Raw genomic sequence first — 17,449 nt, 5'->3', positions numbered from 1 at the left:
AGCCGCTGAGATTGCACGTTTGGGAAGTATGTGCGTGAGCATGCCATCAGCCTCCCTTAGTGCAAAGGAAATAGATTTCCTCACGCGCTAATCTGAAATTTTGTATCCTGGTTCCTTTATTAGGATGTTAACTGCAGAAAGAATTATCACATGACAAAGCCGGCTTGGCATTGGTAGATGGCCATGTTTGTAAAATTTTTTTTGTTTATTTGTTTTTAGTCTCTACCCCCCCCCCCCTCCCCCCAGTATCTTGCCCCATTTATTCCATTGACGGAGGAATAAAACAATAGTTATAAGTAGCGCTCTGTAGTGTGTGTCATCATTTGCGCTGATGGTCTGTTTGCTTTATGTGGAGCGGTCCTGCAAAGTCTAGTCTAGTTAACACCTTGAGTCATAGAGAGCTAAGACAGGTTGTGAAGTCAAGGCTTTCTTAATTTGTTGAAAAGCCTGCTTTTGAGTGGCATCCCAAATGAAATGAGAGTTGGATTTATGCAAGCGCTCCATCAGCGGGTGTGCGGTGTCACAGAAGTTTGGAATGAACCAATACGAAGTCGGTCCTCCTCTGGAAGTGCTTGAGCTCTACCATTTCATGTCATTTTAGCGATGGCTTCTATGTCCACGGAGTTGTTGCACCGTCTGTGATCGCTTCCAGGAAGCTTGTACTTTCCGGAGATGTGCTTAAAGGGACACTAAAGGTTACCAGAAAGTCAAGTTAAAGTGGTAGAGCAATGTTCTAGAACGTCTAAGGCATCACTATAATGGCGAACAGAGCTTTAGCAACCGAGAAATTGAGGTAAATGCATGACACGATTTGAGACCCCCAGCGACATTCCGGTACTAGCCCGATGACGAAAGCACTCCTCATAATTTGTGTTACTAATACTCAACTACTTGTATTAAAAATATTTCATTCGATTATAAGACGGAAGAAAATGCTACTTGTCTACGTCTATACGATTCTAAGAAAAAATTACATTTTGACGCCCTTCACTAGTATGGGTGGTCGAACGGTTTCGTTTTCGCTCGACTCTGCGCCGCGCACGCTTTGGAGTTTCAGTAGTTTCATTATCGCGTCATGCTGTGCGGGTTCTGCTGGCTCGCGAAACTTTCATTTGGAACAAGCAGCGAGAATGCCACGTCCATGTGATGTCGTGGGAAGCCCTCGTTGCTTTCCCGCTCCGGAGAGCCGGTGTCAAGGCCACCGTCGTAGTACGCAACGACGCCGGCAGCGCGAGCCCTCAGCAGCAGGTCGCGCTCGTCTGTGCTCAAATAGCAGAAGTTGAGCCCAGCATCGCGAGACAATCTGTCGTCAGGGTCCATTGCGACGAGCGACGAAGTTTGCGTCATAGAATGAAGTACCAGTTTATGGTCGCGCGTTTCTCCTTCCGCCAGCCACCATACTCCCGCTTTCGCTCTGCTGTCGGCTCTGTCTTGGCTCTGTTTCTGGCCGCCCGTTTGCGTTTTGCGCAGAAAAGCCGTAGCACCGTCTGCGGACGTCGTTCTACTCACCGACGGCGCAACCTCACTAAGAGACCATGATGTCAGTACTCCTCGATCGGAGGGCAGGCGATTTGAACTGCGCTAGAGGTATGCGGACGCTTCAGAACGTATTTTCTCTTAAAATAAGTCTCTCCTTGGCACGAAACAAGCATTTCGAGGTTTCTGGGATGGTATTTCAACAGTTCACGTTGACTTAATAGTAACCTTTAGTGTCCCTTTAATTGCAGATGATGAAGCATGCGTGATGATCAGCATACAGTGGTGAAACGTCCCTTTTTGCAGCACTTTTGATGCTGGACTTTTATTTGGGGTGTGTTCCTTGTCTACCGCACCAGTGACAGGAATGCTAGTCTGAGGTTGCTCAACTGTTTTGCGTTTCCTGTCGACACGTCGCGTTGGGCGAGTTGTATGCAGAGATCGATGGTTTTCGATGAGCTGGCAGCATGAATGTGCGGTTGCTGCTTAAAGACTTCCTCAAACTGCTTGCCGCAAAGTACTGCTTTCTTCAATGTGAGGTCTTGTTCAAGCTGTAGTTGTGTCACGTTGCGATAGCATTTTAACCAGCTTACTAAGGCAAGTGAGAGCTGTATCACAGTTATCTCTGAATGCTTGCCCTCTTCCCACAGTAGCGCGACAATATATTCCCATTAGATTTGCTGTTAGTCTCGTCAAATCACTCTAGAGACTTGTAAGTGATTGAGTCGCTTTGCTGAGCGCTACCCATTGCTTTGAGTCAGTCACCAAAAGGAATGCAAAATCTGTAACGTTTCGTGATCAGAAAGACTTGCCACTTACAGTGCACATACCATCAAGTTCGTATTGCGTTCGATGAATGCTTTGCTTTGACTTGGTTCTTGGAGTGTCCATCCAAAGGTGGAATTTGCTACGACTAATCCTTGGATATCTGTGCTCCATTCAAGTTCTCCAATAAGTACCTTCCAGAGATGTTCTGACCCGATGACCAAACAAAGTCCGGATTTGGCATTTGCTTCAAAGAAACGCCGCTTATCTGCAAGAAATTTGCCTTTAAGTCTTAGTTGTCCCGCAAAGTTGTTGTCGATGGATGGTGCAGAAACGTAGTGGCATATGGCACCATGATTGCTTGCACTGTGCAGACTTAGGCATTGTACTAGTTACACAAAGCAACTTTCTCGATTCTACGCCTTTCAGTGCCTGATGGAGTGCTGAAACGCACGGACCTGTGTTGAAAGCGATTCTTGTCTCACCAACAACCTTCGGTCGTAACCTTATTGCGAGACTAAGTGAGCTTTACATGACAAGATCTTGACTGATGAACTCGTGACACACATCTGAAACAACAATTGTCCTAAACTAGCTGTTCCTTTTTCTCAGCCAGAGAGAGCTTAGCATCACAGGTTCGTGTGGAATGGTTCTTTGATTAGCAGAAGAAATGCACTTAACACCGAAGGCGCATTATGCAAAAGTGGTGCTGCGGTCTCGTGACTTTTCGATGTATGTACACCTTCCGAACGCATGCCGCTTATGTGAAGCACTTCACCTGGCTTTCTAATTCTACCCTGGTAAAGTTGAGCAGCTCTTTCAACTTGGCTGCTACCATTTGTCCCGAAACATTTCCCAGAGGGTTGGCAATGCTAAGTCCCCTTAGCGCCTCTCTGCACTTCTCTTGCACAAGATCAAGTACATGTTACATGACAAGGCGTTCCGCATGACGTCTGCCAGCATTTCCGAAAAACTAAGGGCTGGTAGGTTCGATGCAGTAAGGCAATGAATATGCAGTTACGTGGCATCATACAACTTCTGGAGACCTTACATCGTGTTCCCGACATGACATGCGGAAAGTTTCTTGGGTTGACAAATGACACTGTTCAGTCTTCTTTTGGTCACCGAACCTTTACGTAAGAAACTCGACGGCATCCACATAACATTCAGTGGTCAGTAAACCAGCAATCGACGCTGCTGCCTTATCTACAAGGTAATTCCACAAGTAGTGGAACTTGGTCTTGTGCAATAGTGTCGCACTGCGTTGGACAGTTTTCTTCAGACTGTTCCTAAATTCTGCTAATTGGGGAATGTCTCCTCTAAAAATGGGAATGCTAAGCTTAAGCAGTCATAATCCTAAATGCGACAATGCCATGTTAGTTGCGGCCAGATAAGGTTGAGCAGAAACTGCACTGCGGGTCGCATTCAAGTCGTTCCAAAGTGGCGATCTGGCAGAGCAATTCAGCCAGCATACCATGACCTGATTGTTGTAGTCTGCTGCAGTGCTGTATTCTGCCTCAAGCTCGTTGTCAGGAACGTCCCCTTGAATACTGGCATTAAGACTTGAATTTCAAGATTGCTGCAACTCAGGCAGTCAAGAATACGTGTGAGATTGGCAATGTCAGTGTTGCAGTTGTTGAGCAGCACTTGGACCCCCCTGCAGCTTCTTGCTGTTCTGGGCATGTCAAGCTGCCCGCTTGTTCTTTAGATGGTCCATCAGTGAAACTCGTCAGCTGTGAGTACACAGGCGTCCGGCTTCCTTGGTGATGCTTGGGATTGTTCGTCGGTCTCTTGATCCTCTCACCCGCAGCATGAAGTGGTCGAGTATAAGGTCCCTTGAATCGTGTGAAGAAACACAGTGTTGTGCATGGGGTATTCGACCTCGAAAATATAAGGAAACTGAGCTGACACAAGAAGTCAGACACCGAGCCATTTTCCCTTGCGTTTACAACGCCCTTTTTTTTTACCCACATGTTTAGTTGGTGCACAATTATTCTTTTTCTACAAAAATAGAACAGTGATATTATTAGAGAGGTTTAGCTTGTCTGGTATTCGGGTAAACGCAGGTGGACGGAGTGTTGGCGAGGAGGCGGAAACGGGAGCGGCCTGCATGGTGTAGCCACCTGGTAGCGCAGAGCTCGAACAGACGAAAATGGCTAATATTGCAGCAACCAAGTGTATTTTACATTGTTGCGGGTGTAAATTTTTGGTAGCAACACGGTTATGCCAGTGCCCAAAATTTACACCAGCAGCGAAGTGGAATACACTTGGTTCAGGCAATATTAGCTGTTTTGTCTGTTTGAGCTCTGCACCATCCAGGCCGCTCACGTTTACGCCTCCGCCCCAACGCCCACCTGCATTTACCCAAATACCGGACAAGCTAAACCTCTCTATTCTCGTATTGTGCGAACTTTTTCTTTTGCGACTCAAATTTATGAAATTCCTAGCTTCCATATTGAATTTAACACCACAGCAGTAAATTGTGCGCGCATAAACAAGGAACGTTCCCCACTTTCGTTACCCACTTTCAAATTAGTTGCAAATTTCAGTCACTACAACATAATATTCCTTTATTCTGACTAGGTATGATCACACAATAGTTTTCAAAAATGAATGACTGCTGCAGTATATTTGTAAATTTGAAAACGTAACGTGCCTGCCATTGTTGCATTGCTCGCATGTTAAATGATGCGACTTTCCTTTATTGACCCTTTTCATGGCAGTCCCGTGGCCGCTGCCATGTTTTGATCATGTGGCGACGCATCCACTGCTTGCCTCAACTGCGTCCGTTGCCTCCGCGTTTACAGTGGGTGTGTATGAGGCTGGTGTGGCTTAGTAAACCTCTTTTTTGGAAGGTGTCGTAGATGGTGACTGGGTGGATGACACGAAGCTTTGACTCCAGTTTCGGAGAACATACAAAAGTGCTTTGGAAGTTGATTATGCTATGTCCAAACAGCGTATATGGTGCTTGTTTTAAAAGCAAGGCTAAATACATATTCCAAGCTATCCAAACTTTCCGTTCATGAATTGAATCAGGATTACTGTTTTGCTCTTCGTTCTTTATATGGCAAATTTTTGAGCAGCAGCTTGTCACATTTCTGGGTCAAATTTCCTTGGTACGGTCACCATCTGATTATTTCTGCCTAAACACTTGTGGGTGTGCTCACTTCCGATAAATTTGTTCTTGCTCCACGCGAGGCTTGAAACGTGGCCGTTTTGTACATTGTAATATATTGTAGCAAAAGTGTCTTATTGCTAGCAGCTCGCTTACTCTTGTGGATCTTCACAAAGCATTCGGCTTCGACCATTCGTGTGTTATAATTGCAGTCCCTTATTTATTGTGCGTGTATGGCATGCATATTCAAGTGTGTGCCCATTCACTTATTAACACGTTGGCAATAGAGTGGGTGTAAGATTGCGTGCCAGTTGGGGTAGATGTTTGTAGATACTGTGCAGGAACGTACTATGACACGAAGCGGCGCTACTCTCTTTGTCTGTGTTTAACGAGCGATACTGACTCTTGCCGACATCCCGGGGCTGAAGCACTTTCTTTGAAGGTTAGCGATACAACGCTGGTGGATGAGCGAATTTCTGTATCCCCGAAGAAAGCCGTACATCTTGAAGTGCCGGTAACATGTGCGGACAATTGCCGCAACAGTCCGCTAATTTCGCCGCACAGATTCATTCCATTCCTTAGTATGCCAGCCACCACTTTTACAGCCAGCTACTGCACGTCTTCAATCCACATGATTGGAGCACAGTGCACTAGCGAAAACTCGGTTCTATTTCCAACAGCTGATTGTACAGAAGCAAGGGGGAAGCGGTAACGGTTTCATATTCGTGTGCTGTCACTGAGGAGACGTGCGGTGCGCCATCTCATTTCTCTACAACAAACTGCTCCATGAAAAGTGTCAATACGTTCGTTTACCATACATATTGTGACACGCTGACGAAGATGATGATGTCAGCTTGGTCGGAAGAAGACGAAGCTGTGGAAATCGCGCGCTGTCTACCATCTTGTCAGCCGCTACGATTATTGTAAATATCCTGTAAATATACGTCTCGACTGTTTTTAACCCCTGTTGGAATCTCAGTGCTGACGCCCGATGTTGCAAATGGGTCGCAAGCCCCAAGGGTAGCGTTGGCCTGGCGGCCTGGGGCACAACTGGAAGCATCCGAAGGTCGCGGCAAAGCATGAGTAGACTGGTAACAGAACAACTTGTTTATTCTAGCATCGCAAAACAGCGGCCGGTCATGTCGACCGAAGTGGAGAGACGGGAGAGCACGTAACTCAACGGAAGAAATCGGAGCCTCTCTCTCGGCGTCCGGGGGCAGCTGCTCTTATACTCTCGGAGTTGAGGGCAAGAGGGAACGTCTCACGAAGAGGCCACGTGACTGCGGGGCACGGACACGCTGAGAGACACGTTGGGACGAGTGTAGTGACGCATCCGCCTGGCGGGCGCCGGTCAGACCTCCTCGCTTCAAACTTGGGGAGCTCCCCTCCCCGGCTGCCGCGCTTTGACAAGCGTGGGCACACACGCACACACGAAGACACGTGGCACTGAAACACGCCTGGACGCGCTTGGCGGGGAGGCTTTGCGGCGGCGTCGAACGGGCCAAAATGTCCGCCGCTTTGAACGAAGCCCCGGCGTCCGTTGCATCCGCGCCGGCTATACCGCGCGTCGTAGGCGAAACGTAACAGACCGCCCCGCCGGGGGAAGGAGATCCCGATGGTCAGGGGACTGCATCCGCTGTCCGGAGGGATGTCGCTTGATGATGCTCATAACCGAAGTCGGTCGTCCTTCGGCGTTTCTTGAGCGCAGCGCACAGAGAAGGCCTCGTTCTCTCGTTCAGGTTCACACAGGACACTGCAAAGTGACTTCGGGAGAGTTGACATTTTTGTTCTCGTTCCCGGCAAGCGTTAGAACTACGCCGAAACTCAACCGCTCAGTCAGCAAGCACGGCACAACCCTCACTAAGCCCTGCCAGGCTCTTTCCCCTTTTATACTACTGCCTAGTTCCTTACAGTAGTTTAGCAGCACCCAGAACGCGTCCACAAATTGGAAAATTGCACTAGAAACACATCATCACTTTGAAACACTACACAAAAGCAATATGTTAAAAATCCTGCCTCAGGAAGAAAAACATCAGTAACTAACAACATTGAGGCTGATTCCTACGTTAGGGGCTTCGACTTAAGCCATCGGCGTTACCGTTGAGACTCCCCTTTTTGTAACGCACCTCAAAGGAATATTGTTGCAAAGCGAGGCTCCAGCGCAGGAGGCGGCCATTTGTGGAAGAGATGGTCTGCAGCCATTGGAGAGGGCAGTGATCCGTCTCGAAGCATGCGAAGCGGAGAACGCAGCGAGCGACCGTACACCAGCTCACCTGGCGAAAACCCCGTAGCCGCATGCGGCGCGGTCCTTAATGCAAACGTCACCCCAGGCAGACACAGCTCCCAGTCAGTTTGTTCAAACCACAATGCTCTCAACACGCGCTTCCTGACGGAGTGGAGCTTCTCAACGGAATTCGACTGTGGGTGGTACACTGAGCTGTGTAACAGCTTTACCACACACCTTTCGAGAAAATTTGTCGTCAAAGCGCTAGTAAACACTGTGCCCTGATCTGATTGGATTTCCGCAGGAAAACCAACTCGCGCAAATATGGACAGTAGTGCATTGACTATCTCAACTGAGCTGAGTTCTTTAAGCGGCACTGCTTCAGGGAACTTTGTCGCTGGGCAGATCACAGTCAAAATGTGTCTGTACCCCGTGGCTGTTACCGGCAGAGGTCCCACTGTATCAATAACGAGCCGTCTGAAAGGCTCCGTAATGATAGGTACCAACTTCAACGGCGCCCTCGATTTGTCCCCTGGTTTGCCCACCCGCTGACAGGTGTCACATGTCTTCACAAAGTGGTCTGCGTCCCGAAAACACCCTGGCCAATAGTACTCTTGCAAGAGACGGTCCTTAGTTTTCTTAACTCCTAGGTGTCCGGACCACGAACCCCCATGCGACAAGCGCAACAGATCCTGACGATAGCATTGAGGCACGATCAGCTGATCGAACTCCACTCCCCTGCGGTCTAGATACTTCCGGTACAGGACCCCACCTCTTTCCACAAAGCGAGCATTTTTCTTGGCGATACCTTCCTTGACAATCCAGCGTATGTTTTCTAGGCTGCCATCCTTCTTTTGCTCGGCTATCAAAGCCGACCGGCTGACTTTTAGCAACCTATTAAGTCCGTCTGACATAGGCGCGATGAGCAAATCTGCAGATAGCTCTTCTAACTTTCCCGCATCGGGAATTTCCTCTCCAGTATCTGGTGCCTTTAACGCTACAGGCTCAATTTTATTCAGTTCGGGCGTGCTCTGAATATCAGCTTGCTGCGCCTCTGACCCTTTCTCATCGTTCGACAACGTCGGCCCCGCAACTACCGCCTTTGCAGCGAGCTCCCGAACCTTCGATCTGGTTAAGGCCTGAACACTAGCCTCACCAAACAAAAGCCCCTTCACGGGCAGGAGGTGATCGGACCTGTTCGAAAATAGGTACGGGTACTGGGGGGGCAGCATAGATGACACTGCCGCCTCCGTCTCAAGTGCTCCGAAAGGTCCTTCGATAAGCACTTTTGCTACGGGCAGACACACGTTATGAGCTTCCACGGCTTGCTTGATCCATGCACACTCGCCCGTGAACATATCGGGTTCTACGTAAGAGGGGTGAACTACATCCATTGTAGCTGCGGAATCGCGAAGCACTCGGCACTCTTTCCCGTTCACGAGGAGGTCTCGCATGTAAGGCTCGAGAAGCTTCATGTTCTCGTCAGTGCTGCATAATGACAAAAACACGACTTTTGTTTTTGTTTCTGGACACTGCGCCGAAAAGTGACCCGGCTTCTGGCACGTATAACAAACGCGCGCTTGCCTCGTCTCGAACCGCTTTCTGCGTTCGGCTTCGGTTGCCGCCGTCTCCTTACGTTCGGTCGGACTGCTTTCACTCGCATCCGCACTATGTCTGTCCCTCTTTGCTCTGATGGGCGTGAACTTCGGCCTCTCAAACTTGGAGCCAAATTCACCCTTTTGACCGTCCTTAGCTCCGCGAGCCCGACGCGTCACAAACTCCTCGGCTAGCTCAGCGGCTCTAGCCACCGTACTAACGTCTGGCCTATCCAAGACCCAGTACCGCACGTTCTCAGGTAACCGACTATAAAACTGTTCCAGCCTGAAACACTGCAGAACTTTCTCGTGGTCACCAAACGCTTTCTCTTCTTTGAGCCACTCCTGCATGTTTGACATAAGCCTGTAGGCAAACTCTGTATATGACTCACTTCTGCCTTTCTCATTTTCCCGAAACTTCCGACGGAACGCCTCCGCTGACAGCCTGTACTTTTTTAGCAGACTCGATTTCACTTTGTCGAAATCCTCTGCCTCCTCTCTCTTCAAGCGAGCGACTACGTCGGCCGCCTCGCCGGGTAACAAAGTGAGCAAGCGCTGTGGCCACGTTTCCCGAGAGAACCCCTGCTTCTCGCACGTTCGCTCAAAGTTAACCAGGAACAAACCAATGTCCTCTCCAAGCTTAAACGGCCGCATCAGGTCAGTCATTTTTAACGATACTCGTTCTCCTGCACCGTGTGCCTGACTTCCATTACGAGCGCGTTCCATCTCTACCTCGAGACGCTTCATTTCCAAAGCGTGTTCGCGCTCTTCTTTTTCTTTCTGCTCTTTAAGTTCGCGCTCATGTCTTTTTGCCCGCTCCTCAATGGTCTCAAGGCATTCCAACAGCTCGTCATCCTCAGCTTCTAACTCAAGAATAGCCCTTAGCAGTTCTGGTTTTCTGAGTTTGTCTGAGACATCCATCCAGACCCAACTCTCTTGCAAGCTCCAGCAATATCGGTTTGCGCAACGACTTCAAATCCATGGCTGCTCTGAATGCTGCTTTCTCTGCTGCCTACTATTGTCTTGCCGCAAACTAACCCGGCAGCAACGACAACCACAATTACCAGCTCTGTTTCTGTCACTAACAAAAGCCTGGGAAAACTCAGAAGAAGAAAGTCCCGCACTCACCAAACCTCGCAGCCAAGAATTCAGCGCAGTCGTTCCGCTGCAGGCAACCAGTCATCACACAGGGCTCGTTGCACTGCTCCCGGATGGTCGTTGTGCTGCTCAGCATACAGTCAACTGCATATCTTCGCTGCTGGCCTCCGTTGTCGCGATCTCACCGCTGGCAAACAGTTGTTGGAATCTCAGTGCTGACGCCCGATGTTGCAAATGGGTCGCAAGCCCCAAGGGTAGCGTTGGCCTGGCGGCCTGGGGCACAACTGGAAGCATCCGAAGGTCCCGGCAAAGCATGAGTAGACTGGTAACAGAACAACTTGTTTATTCTAGCATCGCAAAAGAGCGGCCGGTCATGTCGACCGAAGTGGAGAGACGGGAGAGCACGTAACTCAACGGAAGAAATCGGAGCCTCTCTCTCGGCGTCCGGGGGCAGCTGCTCTTATACTCTCGGAGTTGAGGGCAAGAGGGAACGTCTCAGGAAGAGGCCACGTGACTGCGGGGCACGGACACGCTGAGAGACACGTTGGGACGAGTGTAGTGACGCATCCGCCTGGCGGGCGCCGGTCAGACCTCCTCGCTTCACACTTGGGGAGCTCCCCTCCCCGGCTGCCGCGCTTTGACAAGCGTGGGCACACACACACACACGCACACACGAAGACACGTGGCACTGAAACACGCCTGGACGCGCTTGGCGGGGAGGCTTTGCGGCGGCGTCGAACGGGCCAAAATGTCCGCCGCTTTGAACGAAGCCCCGGCGTCCGTTGCATCCGCGCCGGCTATACCGCGCGTCGTAGGCGAAACGTAACACCCCGTAACGTTTTTGGTGGAGGTTGCGGGATCATTATCAAGACGGATTTACGCAGCGGGCGCTCCTTGGCTGCATCTACAATGCCAGCACAAGGCGAGGATGCTTCGGGCCCGTCGGCACCCACGCCCACCGTCATTCTAGCACAACCCCGCGACCCAAGAACCTCTTCTGGCACCGACGACACTGATGTTAAAGACTGGCTTCGACTATATGAGCGGGCGAGCTCCAGCAACCACTGGGATCATACCATCATGCTCGCTAATTTGATATTTTACCTCGCGGGCACGGCACGCGTCTGGTTTTAGACCCACAAGGAGGGACTTACCAGGTGGGACATTTGTAAACAGAAGCTGAAAGATTTGTTTGGCAAGCCTGTTGGATGTCAGCGCGCCGCCCAAGAAGACCTCGCTTCGGGTGTCCAGACGTGCAGTGAGCCCTACTTCACGTACATCCAGGACGTAGTCACTCTGTGCTGCAAAGTGGATCCGTAGATGTCTGAACCTGATAAAGTTGCACGTCATTAAGCGCATAGCTGATGATGCCTTCCACCTCCTTGTTTTGAAGAATTCTTCCACTGTGCAAGCCATTATTACCTAATGCCGGCGGTTTGAAGAAGCCAAGAGTCGCCATATTGCCTAGCCATTTCCCTGCCCTCCCAACACGGCTGCTACGTCCACCTGCGAAGACCTCCGCAGTCCACCCACGTCTTATCGTGCTGATGACGTCCTACATGTCATCCGACGTGAAACAGAAGCCGCATCTCCAGTGACAACCCCAACCCTTGGCCCCGAGAATTGCCAGGCGACCGTCTCACTGATACAGTCCGTCGTGCGCCAGGAATTGGCAAACATTGGCTTGACCAACGTCTGCTCAGTTAATCGACCTGACTACACTCCATCCAGCACTGTCGTACGCACCCGCAGCCTGAATGCCCGCCCCTATTTGTACGGCTGCCAATTCACAGTCATCACTGATAACCACACACTGTGTTGGCTTTCGTCCCTGAAAGATCCTTCAGGGCGCCTTGGCCGCTGGGCTCTGCGCCTTCAAGAATACAACTACTCAGTTGTATACAAGACCGGCCGGTTACATCAAGATGCGGACTGCTTGTCGCGCCATCCTGTCGATCCTCCTGACGTTTCTGCAGCTGGCATACCTGTCACCGTTCTCTCTCTGGCTGCTTTTTGCGATATTGGAGCCGAACAACGTCGGGACGCCTCCTTACAAGACCTTATTCAACGGCTCACTTCAACGACGCCCGATCCTTCCTTTCGCATGTTTGAACTCCAAGATGGTATATTGTACCACTCTAACATGCGCCCGGACGGCCCTGCCCGACTCTTCGTTGTGCCTGAGCATCTGCGTCAGACTGTTCTCGCCCAGTTTCATGATGTCCTGACTGCCGGTCACCTGGGCGTGTCACGGACCTATGACCGCGTTCATCGGTGCTTCTATTGGCCTGGTCTATACCCTTGACATCTGCCATTATGTCGCTGTGTGTGACCTTTGTCAACGACGAAAAAAAGTCGACCACACTCTCTGCTGGTCGCCTTCAACCACTTGACGTACCATCAGAACCATTCTTCCGTGTAGGTGTTTATCTTGTAGGCCCTGTTCCTACGTCTGATTCGGGAAACAAGTGGATCGCTGTAGTAACAGACTACGCCACCCGATATGAAATCACACGGGCTCTTCCGACAAGCTGTGCAACCGATGTCACCGACTTTCTCCTAGAGAATGTCGTCCTTCACCACAGCGCCCCTCGACAGCTCCTCACTGACCGCGGCCGCTACCTTCTTTTTAAAGTTGTCAACGACATTCTGCACTTGTGCGCGACTAAACACAAACTTGCTACTGCTTACCATCCACAAACGAACGGTATAACCGAGCACCTTAATCGCACCCTTACTGACATGCTGTCCATGTATGTCTGCGCTGACCATCGCGACTGGGACGTTGCGCTGCCGTTCGTTACCTTCGCCTATAATATGTCTCGCCATGATACCGCTGGCTTCTGTCCATTCTTCCTCTTGTTTGGCCGCAACCCTACGCTATCTTTCGACACCATTCTGCCTACTAGCCTGAATTCCACATCCGAGTACGCCCGTGAAGCCATACTCAAAGCTCAAGAAGCACGCCATATTGCCCGACGTCGACTTGTGGAGTCGCAGGACAATCAGCGGCGCTTATATGACGCCCGCCATCGTGACGTCCATTACACACCGGGCACCCTGGTTTTCCTTTGGTCGCCGTCGCGACGCATTGGCCTCTCTGAGAAGTTACTTTCACGCTACTCTGGCCCTTACCATGTCTTGCGTGAATTAACTGATGACACGTACAAAATCACCCCTCTTGAGCCAACCATGGCTCAGCATCGCTCCGACGTGCTCCATGTCGCGCGTCTTAAGTTGTGTCACTCGCCCGCCTCCTAACCAGCACCGAGCCGGTGCTTCCGCCGCCGGGGGTCATGTGACACGCTGACGAAGATGTCAGCTTGGTCGGAAGACGATGCTCTGGAGTTCGCGCGCTGTCTACCATCTTGTCAGCCGCTACGATTATCGTAAATATCCTGTAAATATACGTCTGACTGCTTTTAACCCCGTAACAATATGTACAATTTTTTCTTTGTTGTTTGTGTATGATGTACTTCGGCATGTATAGCACGAGACCCTTTGCGTATTATGTTTTTTTGTGTTACTCTGTTTACTGTGTGGCTTTTCTTTGGACGTTTGTGTTGTGCATTGCCTGTGTTTCTGGACCTAGTGAAGCTGCTAAAAAGCAGCTTTTAGTCCAGAAACCTTTGTCTCTAATGAAAATAAAGATAAATTGAATTTAGGTGAGTGAATGTCGGCAAGTTACTGAAACATGCATAATCTGCAACACAAAAGTAGCAAGAAAGTTCTGAATGCCGTATGTTGCTTGTATTGTGTCCACAGAAATTGATTAGAATTAAGGTTCACAGGCGTGTTAACATAGAGAAGGCTGCATAGTAACATGTTAATCTGCAGAGGAAAATATAACGACTGATTCCAACATGACTTTCGCTAATGAGCTACTTGGTTCGTGCCCCACATGTTAGTACATCTGTGACATGCAAGGACTACAAGTTAGTGTTTTACATTTAGTTGTACAAACTCAAAATAAAGGGAAAAACCAGAGAACACGAGATGGACTTCGCATATCATGAAAACTAAGCCTCCTAGCAACATGGCAGCACGACAACGGACAAGAATACTCAGACAAATATTTTAATAGAGATGTAATTAACAGTGAAAATATTGCACTTCAAACTGCAATGCAGTGTACACTTCACTGCCCTGCCTTCTAAAGAATTGTACCATGATTTGCATGGACAAAGCACTGAACACACGGCACAATAAACAATTCCTAAATAAACAGAACAACAGTTGATAAACCTAAAATTGAACATAAAATGTGACTATTCATTCTCATGGCTTGAAAAATATCACAGCAAAGATATTGTACTTCAACCTGTGCAACACTTTGTGCACTTAACTGCCATAACATTCTAACGCAGTGCACCATGATCTGCGTGAACTGAGATTACGAAAAGAGGGGGGGAAAATAAGCAGGGAATGAAAAATTGATGCATCGTGCATTCCGAAGACTAGGCATCCTCAACACGTGAGCAACGAACTGAACACTAACGATGACTCATAAATAATCTTTAAATAAGCAGAATTACAATAGCGTGGTTGACGAGGAACACGTGAATTAAACATAAAATGTGGCGTGATTCTCGTGGCTTGAAAACATCACAGCAATGATATTGTACCTCAACCTGTGCAAGGTAGTGTACACTTTGCTGCCCTGTCCGTGCATTCTGAAAGTGTGCATCATGATCTGTATGAATCGAGACTCAGAAAAAAAAATTGAACAAGAAATTGGGGCATCGTGCATTCTGAAGACTAAGCATCCTTAACATGTGAGCATCCAACAAATTCATTCCCAAATCTATTTTCTATGAAAACCACCAAAAGCTATGGTACACTAAGGCACTAAAGAGATTAGAAGGCAGAAAAACAGCGCTTGTTTTGTGCTGCTAAGCTGAGAGCCTCGTCTAATGCGTAGCAGTGGTATTATACTGCTGAGAATTCCGGCCTGATTGCCCTGCGCAATGCTAAGCACAACGTTTTCGACTGCGATTTGACAAAATTGTTGAATGATAAACTGAGGAAATTTTGGAAGGTCGTCAACCCTATTGAATCACGTCACTCTAACGAATTCGGAGAAACCACTGGAAATCTCAAATGTGATAACGCCTTTAACATCGTTTTTAGCACATATTTGCCTACGCCACCAGCTAGAATTCCGTCTGCTATGCCTGCTATCACAATATTTCATGATGGAATTTTATCTTTGTTATATAAGACTAAGCTTTCTTCATCGACAAGCACCATTGATATTTATTCCAAGCTGTTAAAGGACACCAGACATACCATTACTACATATCTGTGTATTTTCTTTTATCATTCACTCTCTGTAGGTCACATGCCAAATGATTGGAAAGTGCGGTAGGTCGATCCTATCTTCAAATCTGGCAAAAGAAGATTGCCCACTAAAGTACTGCTCCATATCATTAGAAGTTAAAAAGGCCTTTGCAAGACATAAAACGGGGAAAAGCGGCAGAAGATGGACTACCAGTCGATTTAATCAACGATAAAGGAGACATAATGCTTGAAAAACTAGCGGCCCTTTATCTGACTGTCTATGGACTTCAAGGGTCCCAGAGAACTGGAGGAATGGCAATATTATACTAATCCACAAAACAAGACATTAAAGAATTGACAAATTATAGGCCCATTAGCTTACTTCCAGTATTTTGTAATCGCCAAGATAATCTCCAATTGAATAAGGGCAACACTGGACTTCAGTCAACCAAGGGAACAGGCAGGTTCCATGAAAGGATACTCTACATTGGATCGTATCCATGTCATCAATCAGGTTAAATCCGCAGAGCACAATCAGCTTCTCTATATGGCTTTCATAGATTAAGAAAAGGCGTTTGATCCCATAGAGATACCAGCAGTCGCAGAGGCATTACGTAATAAAGGAGTACAGACCGCTTATGTAAATATCTTGGAAAACATCTACCGAGATTCCACAGCTACCTTATCCTACACAAGTAGGAAGATACCTATAAAGAGTGGGGTCACACAAGGAGACACAATCTCTCCATTGCTATTTTCTGCGTGCTTGGAAGAAGTATTCAAGCTATTAAAGTAGGAAGGCTTAGAAGCAAGGATCAATGGTAAATATCTCGGCAACCTTCGATTTGCAGATAACGTCCCGTTCAGCAACACTGGGGACGAGTTATAAGAAATGATTTAGGACCTCAACAGAGAAAGTATAAGAGTGGGGCTGAAGATTAATATGCAGAAGACAAAGATGATAATAAATAGTTGGGCAAGGGAACAAGAGTTCAGGATCGCCAGTCAGCCTCTCGAGTCTGTGAAGGAGTATGGTCACCTAGGTCAATTACTCAGGGGACACTGATCATGAGAAGGAAATTCATAGAAGAATAAAAATGGGCTGGAGCGCATTCAGCACACATTGTCAGATACTGACTGGAAGCTTACGATTATCATTAAAAAGAAAGTTGTACAATCAGTGCATTCTGCCAGTGCTGACATATGAGGCAGAAACTTGAGACTGACAAAGAAGCTCAAAAACAAGTTAGGTACCGCACAAAGAGCTATGGAAAGAAGAATGTTAGGTGCAACGTTAAGAGACAGGAAGAGAGCAAACGGGTAGCCAATACTCTAATTGGCATTAAGAGAAAAAATGGAGCTGGGCAGGCCATATAATGAGTTGGTTAGGTAATCAGTGGACCATTAGGGTTAAAGAATGGGCACCAAAAGAAAGAAAGCGCAGCCGAGGCCGGCAGAAGACTAGGTGGGGTGACGAAAAGAAATTCGCAGGTGATAGCTGGAATCTATTGGCAAGGACAGGGGTCATTGGAGATCACAGAAAGAAGCCTTTGTCCTGTATTGGACATCAAATAGGCTGATTGATGGTGGTGATTGTCATTAAGTGTCCCGTGCAAAATCATTCAGCACGTCATTTACTCTTATATCGTGGCAATTCTCGATAAAAATACTTTTCATTCATCCCAGCGTGGCTTTCAAAAGGGGTTTCTTATGTGAGACACAACTGTCCATTTTCATTCATGATTTGCATGTTAACTTTGACACCAACATACAAACTGATGCCATTTTCTTAGAATATGGAAAAGTGTCTGACAAAGTGGCGCATCAGCGATTTCTATTAAAACTAAACCAGTTAAAGCAGTGCACCATGATCTGTACGAACTGACTTACAAAAGA

The 17,449-nt window shown here is 48.2% G+C and overlaps 1 protein-coding gene across 2 annotated transcripts in view; it reads right to left on the bottom strand.

The window, feature by feature from the left end:
• The window catches only part of LOC126522325 (glutathione S-transferase B-like), a 129,802-nt gene that overhangs the window by 86,733 nt on the left and 25,620 nt on the right, over window positions 1-17,449 (bottom strand). The window lies entirely within an intron of this gene.

The sequence above is a fragment of the Dermacentor andersoni genome, chromosome 6, assembly GCF_023375885.2.
Source record: "Dermacentor andersoni chromosome 6, qqDerAnde1_hic_scaffold, whole genome shotgun sequence".
Classification (NCBI taxonomy): Eukaryota; Metazoa; Arthropoda; class Arachnida; order Ixodida; family Ixodidae; genus Dermacentor; species Dermacentor andersoni.
Note: the sequence above shows the minus strand (reverse complement) of the source record. Positions and strands in the feature narration are given on the sequence as shown.